The sequence below is a fragment of the Antedon mediterranea genome, chromosome 1 (genome assembly GCF_964355755.1).
Source record: "Antedon mediterranea chromosome 1, ecAntMedi1.1, whole genome shotgun sequence".
Classification (NCBI taxonomy): domain Eukaryota; kingdom Metazoa; phylum Echinodermata; class Crinoidea; order Comatulida; family Antedonidae; genus Antedon; species Antedon mediterranea.
This window is the reverse complement of record NC_092670.1, coordinates 26,464,177-26,478,080: the sequence shown is the minus strand read 5'-3', so window position 1 is coordinate 26,478,080 and position 13,904 is coordinate 26,464,177. Positions and strand designations below refer to the sequence as shown.

The 13,904-nt window shown below is 29.7% G+C and overlaps 1 protein-coding gene across 3 annotated transcripts in view; it reads left to right on the top strand.

The window, feature by feature from the left end:
* Positions 1-13,904, top strand: part of LOC140063598 (RNA-binding motif, single-stranded-interacting protein 3-like) — a 199,200-nt gene that overhangs the window by 86,501 nt on the left and 98,795 nt on the right. The window lies entirely within an intron of this gene.

The window sequence follows — 13,904 nt, the reverse complement described above, 5'->3', positions numbered from 1 at the left end:
TTTCAGCTAACATATGTAATTGAAAGTGTTTTGCTTTACAAAATGACAAGATGGTGCTACCAACCACACACAAGCAATGTTGTGTTTGCATAGTTAAGGTTAACATGGTTAATTTGTTGGAATTCAAGTTAAGTTGGCTCCCTGGAAATTCTTACAGTAGCCTAGGGCATTACACCTCAAATGTCATAACAGTATAGTATTAGTAGGGCCTAGATAATATCATTTGTGATGTAATGTTTCTGGTGATGGTGATCATTTCTATATGGCAATTGTTTTTAAAATGTTGAAAATAATATGTTATTGAAGTATCTTATGTAGCAACATATTATACCAATGCAGTAATTATAGTATAATGCCTCTAAGGCTGTGTTCGAACGTAAAATCAGTTACATGTGTAACTTTACATGTGTAATCTGTGATCGTTCGGACGATGAACAATTTACACGTCTAAAAGTCATATTTCATGCATCTCTTTACACTATTAAGGTCAAATTGCTCCTTATCTTGCGGTTAATCAGCTTGCGGTTTAAGGTGTAGGCCTAATTGAAAAATCCACCTCATGAGGTGGATTTTTGAAACCGCAAGTTTATCTAAAAATTTACACCACACGAGACCATTACACGTGTAAATTTGTTCCTTCCGAACGAGCTCTTAGGCCCTATTCTGTTGCCAAATTTTTTTAATACTGTATATATACGGTATATTTTTGGTAGCGAAAACGATGTTCATAAAAAATATACCGTATTTTGTATACCATAATTTTCCCACCAAATTTGTGGATAAAATACGGTATTTATAAATTTATTCAGTATTTTGTGTACCATTTTTTGCTGCCAATAAAAAATACTGTATATTTTTTGTAAGCTTTTTACACATGGATGGATAATGTATAGTCAACGAAAGTAAGGAACAACATCACAACATTTGCAACTATTCTAATCGAAAATACCAGGTTTTTCTCAATATATTTTAACGGATTAAAGACAATTAATGCAGCAACTAGACTTCAGGCCTATAGCTAGCGTACGATGTTCCTATGTTACTGCTGTTTACTAGTAAAATACAAACTAAGCCTAACTCACTTGATCATAATTAACCATAAAACATACAAGGAGTAACTTGGTTTAATGTTTTTAAAGCAATAGCCTATTATATGTGTATTATTTTTAAAAAAACGTTAACAATTTTAGGGAATGGGGCTTTAACCATTTAAACTTTTAAAACTTCTAAATCATGATAAACAGTGTGAATATGCTACTGTAACATTATCAAGGCCTTTGGAAAAATTACTGTAATTTGTTATAATAACTTAACAAGATATATTGTCCCCCTAAAAAAAAATCATTTTTTGTTGGTGTTTTTCAGGGACAATACATCTTTAAAAGCCATGATTCTAATCATGTCACAAGTGAAGGCTTACAGTGCATATTGGTTGCCATTATTTTCGACTAGTATTCGAATGGCCAAAGAATTAGATAGCTTCTAAACCCAGGATATTTATGAACTTGAACACATTAACCTATGTGCATTTAGTAGTCTAATTCTGTTTTTGTAAAAGAAATGTGAACGTCAAATGAAGTGCAGCAAACATAATTTTTGCATTTGATATTATTATACAGTGAAATTATATTAAAATCTTAAAAAGTTTTTAATAAAATTAAAATCAATTAGTTTTCCTCAACTTTAACTACCTTTACAAACTACCAATCAATATTGTAAAGAAACGAATTACAGTGTTTTTAACATCAAAAAGTTCCCATTGATTTTTACATATCGTTTGTGATTTTCGCAATTTAAACCCTAACTATAAGTTGTTATTATTAAGAGTCACATAGAGTAATTAATCAAACTATACTTGTTTGTGGTAACCTAACTTTAAGAACTTATTGGAAAGAAGGGAAACAATATTCACTTTCCAGCAATATTAAAATTAGTTTGAGAAAAATCGAAATCTTAACACTCTACAACTACAGACAGCTTATAAATGGTGTGTATGTTATCAGTTATTGACTTCCCTTTTATAAATTTGTATATTAATTTTGTTAAATTTACTGCATATCTCTGTTATATTTATCCAAAATGCAGTTGATTTTTTAAAGAAAGAAAGTCATCCGTGCGTTTTAAATTATTATTATTTTATTGTTCCAAGTTATAATCCCATTGTATCCGTTTGTTCATATTTTTATGAGTATGAGCGTATGCCACCGATTTATATGTATATTCAATAAATTATGTTATCTTCTGAAACCGTAGAAGATTATTCGACTAACATACAGATAAGCTGTTTTCTATCTTGCCTGCATGGTCACACAAATATGTAAATACAAGAATGTGTTCATAAATTAATTTAAATAAGCAACAAGCAAGCATAAGCATTCTGTAATTAACAGAAATAACTAATTTTAATTAAAGTATCAACTGGTTAGGTTAAATATAGTAGATAATTACATGATCAAATTTTCAAAAATATTAGTTGAGTTATCCTTACAAAAATTACGGATGCACAGAAATAAATGAATGCATATCATCAATATTCCAGATGGAATAGATGATTAGAAGCATTAGAAAAAGACATTTCCAATCATATTTTGAAAGGCAGATGTATCAATTTGTTCATGCTAATATAGCATGTTTTATAAGAAACCCTATTGGGTAGATTCAAAAAATATTCTTCAAGAATTTCAATTTACTTTGGAAATTGGTTCGAGTATTCATGTAGCGATGTCAAGCCTGTCACATTGCATGTAATTGGTGGTATCACGTCCATGTCCATTTCCGCCTATTATCATCAGAAACATCAAGCATTAAGAAGCTTGTACCACACGCAAAGCTTTTACTTACTACCAATGACAGAAATGAGAATTTGTAAACTCGACTAATTTATAGGTCCATGCTCGACAATCAAGCACGTCTGGGAAAAAAGAGTCTTGAGATTTATGCAACAAGGTACAGTCTGTCTGTCATCAATTTATCATTGATGTTCAAAACTTTCCTTCCTCTAAAAATGTTATCGTGTGCCGTTGTCTCTGAGGAATGTCGAATTACATGGAAAAGTAGTGTATTGAAATAAACGAGACTTTTAAAAAATTTAATAAACATGTAATAGGCTAGGCAATCTATCATTGAAATCAGTGAAACAAATTGCAAACAGAGATTTTTTATTTTTAAATGGTCATATATGATGGGGAGATCAAAATTTAAGCATCACACCTTTGCCACTCATCCCGATGATATGTAAATTAGCTTAAATATACAAATTAGTGTGAAATTAACTAGAGAAAGAAGAACTAGATATGAACTTGTCAATTTTATGAGTTAGTTATCCGCACGACAAAAGCCATGTTCACACTGTACATTAGAATATTGCGCACAGAAAAAATATTATGCCGATATGACCTGAATAAAATAAAATGTTCTTATAGTGTGCTCTCTAGTTTGTGCCTAAGTATATATACAGTATACGTACTACATACAGTGTAGCATAAGTGAAATTACGGGAACCGCCTTAAATTCTAATTTTTAACATGCATCATCAAAATGAAACATGAAGATATCAATTTTGAAGAAAATAATCTGAGCAACAACATATTAGCATATTGAAGAGACTTTTTCAGTTCAATTAGCCATATGATGATGTCACAACATCCGATAGACAAAATTGTTACATCAATCCATATCTACAATTAAAAAGCTTTGATAATATGTTTTAACCAGGAGGGTTACGTTTCATTATGACGAACTATAACATATTGAAATTTATATATATAATATATATTACTGTAAGGATGAAAATAAGTCACCCAGGTTATTCAAATTTTTAGACAAAATTTAAATATTCTCATGCGAAATATAAGTGATTGAGCAAAAAGATATTAAAATCTTTATTAAAATTGAGGGGCAGATAAGCGGAGATGCGCTGTATTAAATGTGTGTGCAAAAATGTGGCCATACGATGATGTCACAACATCCGAGAGGTAAAAATTTTACATGAATTCACATCAACAACTTATCCACGGTTGATCCTGAGGAGCTATAATAGATTCAAAATAGGCATGATTTTGACAATATTTTGTAACTTTTTAACTAAAACATGGTCAAAACAAATGGTCTAAATCAACGTGTTTGTATGACGTCATTTTAATTTGAAACAATGTCAATTTTGTTTAAAATGACTAGGAAAGGCTGGAAAATCATAATTCAATAGAAATTTCATACTTCGTGACCATAAGTTGAAAAAAATTTGGGGTCACGGTGATACCGAGGAGCTATTATAAATAAATAAATAGGCATGATTTAAATGGTTTTATTTTACCAAAAAAAGTTGCAGATAACCCTTGTTATTGTCAGAATCTTTTTTGAGAAAGCACATTTGAGGAAAAAAAACAACATGCTCTCTGTTGAATGTGATAATCTATGACAAAAGAGAAAAAATCCTAATTTTTTAATTTAAGTAGCCATTTGATGACGTCACAATATTTTTTACGTAAAATGGCTCAATGGCTTCCAGAATAAATTAAAAAAATTGGGGGTTATCGAGGATTCTGATTAATTATTTTCATTTTTAGCACTTTTTTGTGAATGTGCACATTTTGTCATTTTTAACCTGTTCATATAGCGTTATTTTAAGTCGGAATGAATGTTTATAACAAATATTTATATACAGTGCAGCATAGGACCCACATTATGTTTAAATTTTTAGCTATGATGACGTTATAAAAATAAACTAGAAGATGAAAATTTCGAAAGATAATGAATTTAGCAAAAAATATAAGATTTGGAAGAAAATTTGGCATGTAGAAACATTTATTTAAATTTAACGATTTATATAATAATTATTATAATATGATATATATAATATATAAATATATAATAAACCCGGACAGACAGAGATTTGGGGAATTATAGCAAGATCAGATTAAAGTTGCCACAGTGTGACAGATTTGTCAAGGTCACTGACAAATATTTTTGTGGTTTAAAAATATTTAATACTCAATTAAAGTGACATTGGATGCAATAAGTACTTTAAAATGCAATAATTTTGACAGATTTAATCAAGGTAAACATAAGAAATAAAAATGTGTTTAATTAATATGCTAAACTGTGGTGAAGATGTGATTGATGAAATTATTAATTGAATGTTCACTTTATGAGTACTTGTACCATACTGTCCAAAATATTGTGTGTTTACAATGAGTCAGTAATTCTTCGCATTTTCACTATAGTAATTGACATTATTTGCACATTTAATGTTGCAATCAAATTGAATTAGATAAAACATTTTATATTGTACAGTAGAGACTTAAATGTGTGTATGTTGAGTGAATATTATGGAAGACAGCTAGTACAATGCATTTAATTAAATTCATCAACAATTCATCAACAATAGACTATGCATTTCTTATACTTTGATAGAACATTAATTTCATGGAAAAATCTATAATTATTTTATTGTGTGAAAAGGCTATAAAAAACATAGAAAGTAGAGCGATACTTGAGCATGGTTTATGCATATTCAGTTTGTCTAAAATTTCAATAGAAACTTTGTAAGAGTCTTTTTTTCTTTTAATTGACAACTTTTGGGTTGCATAAAATAGCAGGCCATGATTTTTAATCTGTTCATTTTGGAGAAAAATCAATTTGTTAAATAGGGCAAATAACTGATTATGCAGTTGTACGATATCAACAGAATTTACTGCATTGACACAGTAGTAGAAACATATTCTACTGTAGAATTCTATACAGTATTATATATATTAGATTGATGATTAGTAGCAATACCGACACATTTGAGGTTGAGTGTCCTAATTTAAAAAATAAACAATTTCTAAAAATCCAGATGTTTTAATAGTTAATTTTATATTTTAGGCCTGCAGTAGAGCATAATGACATTTATACTAAAATTAGCAAGTAAGCTTAAATTTGTATGAATTATGGTCTCTTCTGTATTTTGCAGGCAGTTCTCCATTCTGTTTAATGAGCCTTGCCTCATAAGTTAATTAGCTGATTGATTAAATGCATAGTAATGACAACCAAAGCCACAAACCACATTGCCTGTAGGTTCTTATGAGAAACCTCAACCTACACCATTGAAGCTCATTCAGCAATAGTAGTAGTCAGAATATAATATTCTAATTAATATACACAATAATAAATAACCAATTAAAACACATTTAAAAGATACTGTGTATGATAAGCTGCCTAATATTTATTTATTGGTTTTGAACTACAGTTAGAATTTGAATAATCATTACCATTTATTTTTATCAGTTTATTTCATACCTAAACTTAGCTGTTAAAAAAAATTTCCTATCAAAGCAAAAGTGTTTTTGTTGGAACATCCCTGTCCAATAATTAAACTAATTAATTAAACCTTTCCTCGCATGTTGTTCTCTCTGATAAGAGGCCTTGAGAAATGATGATGATGATTTTATTATCACTTTAAAAATCAATTTATTTATGACATAAATGTCAGTAAGTTAGTCCTATTTCTAAATGCCACAGTCATTGAATCAGAATTTAAGGCAATCATTTCAGTTTGTCCATCAGCGAACAATAAGTTACCATATGGTTCACAATGGAAATTACTCTACGTGGGCTATGCATAGATTATAGTTTATATTATGAAGATTACTGGTAATTACTAGTTTGAATTTCACTTTTAGGGACAAAAAATACACAAAAGAAACATTTACAATGTGTAATTGCATCATGTATTATTCATAATTTACAGATGCCAAAAAAACATGTTGACATTTGAATATTAATCAACAACATGGAACAATAGATCTATCGTTAAATATCAATGAAAGAATAAAGCTAATGCACTGTTTAAACTGTAAGATTCATAAATGTAGAACAATATTGCTACAATAAAAAAAGAATTTAACATGATCATCATAAGCATTTATATTTAATTTTCGAACACAAATTATTTTTGTTCCAAGCTATAAATTAAAATAATTAATGCTATGATATTTGTTATTATTTAATAACAAAGTGCTTGCCAAAATGCAATTTTTTTTTCCAATATAGCCATTGTAAAAGAGCATAAATTATGTAATACATAGTTAGTTGCTAACGTTTTCCGTCTTCCGACATTACGCTTTCCACAATTTGTTTCCATTTTTGTCTGTTTATGGCAGGATGGTTTGTTATTGTGTTAGATTGATTGAATATATATTTATACTGGGTAACCTCTTCAGTCAAAGACTGGTCTCCCAGAGGGCCCAGTTGGTGATCAGTGGCTGTAATGTACTAATACACCGGGGTAACCCCCTACTCGTCTCGAAAGATGTACTAGGTTCTTTAAAGTGCACACGAGCTAGATGTGTACACTGGACCTACGGTTTATAGTCCTTATCCGAGAAGACTCGTTCTACCACCAGAACCATGGAGTGAGTGAGCCTCGAACCCCTGCCGATGTTATGGCTACGTAATTACGGTTCCACTGTCTTAACCGCTCGGCCACTCACTCCCTTAGTTAGTGTCTACTAGTCCTTGTAAGTCTTTCTTTATTTGATTCATCCAGTTATTTCTTGGTCTTCCTACGGGTCGTTTTACTTTCCTGTTAGTTTCCTTCATTGTTTGTTTGATTGGGGTATCTTCCGGTAATCTAATTATGTGTCCATACCATTTTAGTCTCCTTCGTTTAATTCTTTTACTCCATTCTTCTTGTTTTGTTATCTCGTATATTTTCGTGTTACACACTCTATCTGTTAATTTAATATCTATCATGTTTCGCAACATTTTCCTGTGATATATATCTATACTCTCTTGTAATACATACATGTACTGTTTTTCTAAGATAAACTGGGTGAATTACAGAAGAAAAACAAAAAAATCAATCCACGTGCAATACAAGTTGGGATTTATAGCGGGCCGCTAAAATGATTAGAATCACCTTATTTTTCACATTTTTAACTATTTCAAGATGAAAAAAGTTATCTCAATAGGACCGTATATTATTTATTTTTACATTAAATGTAGTTTGTGACCTTAAATTAGATCTAAAAAACGTAGGGAATGGACTTATTTAATCTTCATTTTTTTTGGGGGACAATACACCTTATAATAATATTAATAATGATAATTATTTATTTCAACATACACTTTTGTAACAGTTGCACACTTCGATATTAATGAAGGTGCGTTCTACATCAACATTTACTAAAATCACATTACAAAGCTAACTATACAATTTACAACAATAATAATAAAAATGTAATAATAATGAAAACCAAACAGTACCCACCAAACCAAGTTCAAGTGTGAACAAATTGTATCCTATTATGAAACAAAACTTTACTATGGACTGTTTTGATCATAATTCAATGATTATTCTGATGAGGAATTGTTATAACATTAGCCTAGATTGACAGTCAAATGGGAGTCATTGTAAATACTTGCCTATAGGTTGACAGCCAAAGTAAAGTTTTGATTTGACTGATTTGACAGTGAATTATAATACTGGCCTAGGTTGACAGCAATTAGAACATAGTCATTATTTATTTAAAAAGATTTTACAGATTACTGTCTACATGTATCTTAATAATACTGTATTATCAGCAAATGTTTTCATAGTTCTCCCAGACATGCCTTGAGGTTTTTAATTTGAGCATGACCCTGCCGAGTTTACAAAGTTCCAAAACTGTCAGTCTCTAGAACTATAACTTCCGCTTGATATAGCTTCTGAATGAATAGTCCTCTGGGAATATAGCTGGCTAAAGCCGCATCGCGAAAAAATCTTCAAATGTGTTTTTTTTTTACTGTCGTATATCTTAGAATTTGTAATCTTAGGTCTTGGGTCTTAGGTTTCGTGATCATAGGTCTTAGGGGGTCTTAGCTTTAATGATCTTAGGTGGGTCTTAGCTTTAATGATCTTAGGTTTCGTGAAACCCTATGTAATTCATAAAAGCTAGGCCTAGGCCTACTAGGTATGTACCAATTACTACTTGGCCAAGGCTAGGCTGATAGCCTTATGGCAGCGAAATCGGTTTGTTCTGGCACTCGGCATCATCCTACAGATGATGGTGCCTGAATAATTTCTCTTCAGTCAAGCCTAAGCTTCTATATAATTTAACTATTCTGTGATGTGAGCAATACCAGTCTAGTTTTGTAGAGGATTTTGTGTTTCACAATTCCTAATGTGCAAGAACGTGCAAGAACACCCACGAACGATAAAAGAGGTGCGGAACAACCATGCCGTTTCAAACTTTTTTTAGGCCTAGACATACAGTATGAATTCAAGCCTAGCTAGGCTGAGTAGACGCCCTAGCTAGGCCTAGTTTATACTATTGTACACTGCAAAATCATAATGTTACATTTAATAATACTTTTGGCCAAAACAAAATTGCATTAATTGTGTATATAAAATTGATTTGCCATTTTTCGACACTATAATTTACAAAAGGGGAAAAACTACACCAACACGTTCACCGATGAACAAAACACGTTCGTTGCCAAGTGCAACACATTTTGAGACATACAGTATTCTTGTAAACTAATAACCAAGTTACTGAAAAAGTGTAATGTATTAAAAAACACTATTGGAAAATGTTGATATATTTTTCCTGTTTTTTTTAAATTTAATCACTTTCAATTAAACATATTTAAACGTAATCATGAGAATCACAGATGTGAATAATTTGGATCGAAGGTCTAATGTCACAGTATGCAACAAAAGGAATCTTGTCACCCATAGATTGTCTAAAAAATATGACAATCTTTCTAAATGCACAAACAAAAAACGATAAAAACACAAAACAGTTACCTTAAAGCAAATTGGTGACTCCCAAGTGGTCAATGTATCTAACCTTATGAACAATAACTTGATGTGACCGTCTCCAATACCCAAGGCACCAGTAGTTGTATTGTTAATAACATTAAATTTAAAACTCTAAATAATATATTATGGTGTAACCCGTCTCCAATTACCAGGGCACCTGTAATTGTATTACTCTTAACAATAATTTTAATTAGATTTGACTAGATAGTTATCCGCACAATGCCATGTGCACGTACGCTAGAAAATGTGAACAGAAAAAGATTACAGCACTTATGACCTGATAATAATATGTTTGTGATTCAATCTTGTTTTTCTTAAGCTTATTCGCTAGAGGGATCATGTAATCGGTCAAAGTGGCTCAGATTTTGTACTGAAAACCTATAAATTCACTTGTGATTCTTGATATGAGGAGAGAAACATACTTTCTTTCATTTACAACAAACTATGAAATCACATGCATTTTAGACAAAGGCTAATTTAAGACTAGAATTAGTATATAGTCATTTAAATAGTTTAATGTATCCCATGTAAAAATTAAAACTATATTATGTAAAATACAAAAGAATGTACCGATTATGATTTTTTTTTTCAATTTTTTTTTTAAAATAACAAATAAAATGTTCACAAAACATGTCATAATTGCTTGTGAAAAAAATTGTAGGGTGGCATAAATAATAAATTATAATTGTGTATTGCTCTTACTTATACAGTTTCTAAAACTAAAAAGATGTATAATTTGAATACATAGTTATCAGGTTATATTGCCTGTCTTCTGTTATTCATATAAATTATGTTCTGCTTGCTGCATTTTACCTTTTGCACTTGAGTGCATTTTAGACGTTGATAACATAAATATGATTATATAAAACATTAATGTATCTTCCTGGCCTTATATTTTTCTGGATATTTGATATATTAGTTTAGTAATTATCATTTATCTGGCTGAATGTAACAAAGCTAGTTTGTTTGTACACATGTATAATCAAGTTTACAGTTCTGTTTTTCTTGTTAAAATTCTGTATTAATCTAAATATAGCATTATTCCTGTTTAAAAGATATTTTTACTTTTCATTTATTTTTATTATTTGTTGTAGTTTAATTAAAATTTGTATATACTGTATTATAAATTTCAAAAGCCAGTCACTGTTAGAATTGAGTAAACTGTTTAGGCTTAATTATGTCTACTCAAAAATGCTTAATATGGTAATTTTTATAAAGCTGTTCCTGTAAAACTTGTACAAGTTGATTTTCATTAAATTTGCTCTACCGTAATCTCAAATACGCAGAATATTTATTTATTTGAATTTCTGCCAAATGCAAAAATGCTCATTTTTCATAGATAAATATATCAACAATTTAAGACTATACTATTTTAGTTATTTTTGTAGAACAATTTATATTAAACCACGGTACAGTAATATTTGGTTAACGTATTATAATTTAACTTAAGAAAATAAAATAGTATTTATCAATTTGAATTTAGTTTATTCAATGTACCATTTATTATTTCTTTATGACATTACCATTTTTTAAAATGTTGTTTTTAAAATGTTGTACTGTATTTTATTTGGATTTCTAAAAACATTTTTTTACCTTAATTTGTTTTCTATTTTTAAAATGTCAACATTTTAAAATAACATCTTTTTGTAAGGGTAAAATAGTATTTCAACAAATGTGATTTTTATTTATTTTTTAACCATTCTAGTTCCACAGTAAAACTAATTAAAGTTGCCCAAAATATCGTACATATATTAGTTTTAACTGCACATTACACATGTGCATTCCTCTTCTATTGCCATATTTAAATGTTTCCAACAAGTTGGTCTGGAGGATGTTGATTATTCCTGCAAAACATCAAAATGCTTAAACATTTGTCAATGATTGCAGAATCGTGAGAGGAATGCTGCTCAGGTCCTTAATAACTACTGTACAATATGATCAAATACAAATGTGCGACTCAGGTGTTAACACATGACATTCACCATGCGAGTCAATCACATGACATTCACCATGTGACTCAGGTGTTAACACATGACATTCACCATGCGAGTCAATTGTTTTTTTTTACATAATGGTTAAATTTTGGTAAAATTATGATAAAAATAACTGTGTGAAATTAAGTGCGACATTAGGTAAAGTTACCGTTATTAATCTGTAAACTACATATTATCTTTAACAAATTTATGGATACAATAATAACGAAACTATTAATGTCTTCCCGTTCCCCTTTTAAAAATGCATAAAAATATAATTTTATTATAAAATACATGCATTTACCACCACCCATGTACTATCATATTTGCCAGTCATCCTGATGTATTTTATGAATATGTAATATAAAGTCTCATTGAAAAATGAGGAAATAGATCGAATTCTCCAATTTGTCTCCAATTTTTATATGGTAATGTATATTGATATTTGTTTTAGCAGTGTATAACTACAGTAATGTTATTTTTTCAGATTGTCGAGTTTTGTTATTTGTGAACGAAACTTGTTATTTGCTGCTTCTTGCTTTTAAGGTTAAAATTAAATTTTGATTTGATAAATCATCAAATTTTGACATTTATCTCCTTTGGATTTGAATGAAACTGACAGTACATATTGATCCAACTACTACTGTTTTCTACAAGTTGATTAATTGTATTGATACGATGATAGGGATGATCAATGATTGTGAACTATGACCTTCATTGAACTTTAGTTTATTCATCTTTGTCGATAAATAAAAGGTAGTTTTTTTTTAAATTGATAGTAAATTGATTTTGAATTAAAATTTGAATTAATGACGGTAGTGAATAACTTTTAACCATTATGTTGTTTTGTACAAATGTGATGCAAAGACATAATTCTGTGATAAATAATTTTGAAATTAACGTATACATTATTGTAATCAATAAGAAAAAAAGAATACAAAAAATACTATTTTAAGGCTATTTTCAATGAATGAAATATTCTCTCCATTCAACGAATACAAAACATTAATTATTTGTTTTATAACACACTTTTTGCAATACAGAATAATATATACAGGTACAGTACTGTACTTTGCCTTTGGCCATGCAATCGGATAGAATTACATTCAAAATGCAATAGATAGCTTCCACTCTAAGCCCAAATTGAAATGCATTTCATTACAAAATTCAACAGATATCACACAGATTTTTTGCAAACCAATTCTGTTGTTTGATTGAAAAGCGTAATCAGTGCTGATAGACCCCAGGCTCAAATACAGATATTGGCATAGGTCTGACAGAAAGCAGTGAACTTTTGTCTATGCTTTGCTAAATCTTTTAAATATTAATTTGTCGTAAGTGATCTAGAGTAAGGAGAACTACCTAACTACTAAAAAAAAACATATATAGCGTTTCTTTGATATCTTCAAATTTTTTATTTTTCTGATTTCTAATATAAACTGTTTTTTTGTTTATACATAATAACATATATATTGAAGTAAATAACAGAAAGAAAAGCCCTAATTACACCTCCACTTTAAAGTACGGTAGCATAGAATCACTAAATTAGAAAGTACTTTGTGTTAGGATTGGAATGTTTGTTAGAGCTTCAATAAATATTTATTTAATGATATTTAAATATACAGAAAGGTTAAAGTCAAGTTCCTCAGGTCTAAATGTTAATATTCAGTTTGGTAGTAATAAGTGCTTTTGACAACATGCTATTGAAGTGTGACATAATGCATAAGCCAGATCTTGATACCACTTTTTTATACTCATTTTTCGTGCTGTGCCTCTTTTGCCCCGCCTCATTGTTATCTGGCTGTTTTAATGTGTTTTAATAAGTTTAAAAAACTGTAGTTTACTGATGAGTTCACTGCATGTTTGTTTACTAGTCATTTGAACACCAAAAAAACAATATAATTCTTATCATTTGAAATATACTGTATATATAATTTTTTTTTTAAATTTTAATGTGGCTTCATAAGGAAAGCTGCAAGGGCACTGTATTAACTTTTAAAATAGATACTGTCAACAATTCCAGAGAAATTAGAAAAACACACTAGCATACAAACCTGATGTTATAGATCAATAGAAATATCGCCCTCTTACGCATGAAGAGACACCCTAGTAACGGTCTGCTCATTATAGCTCCTACAATTTTGTTT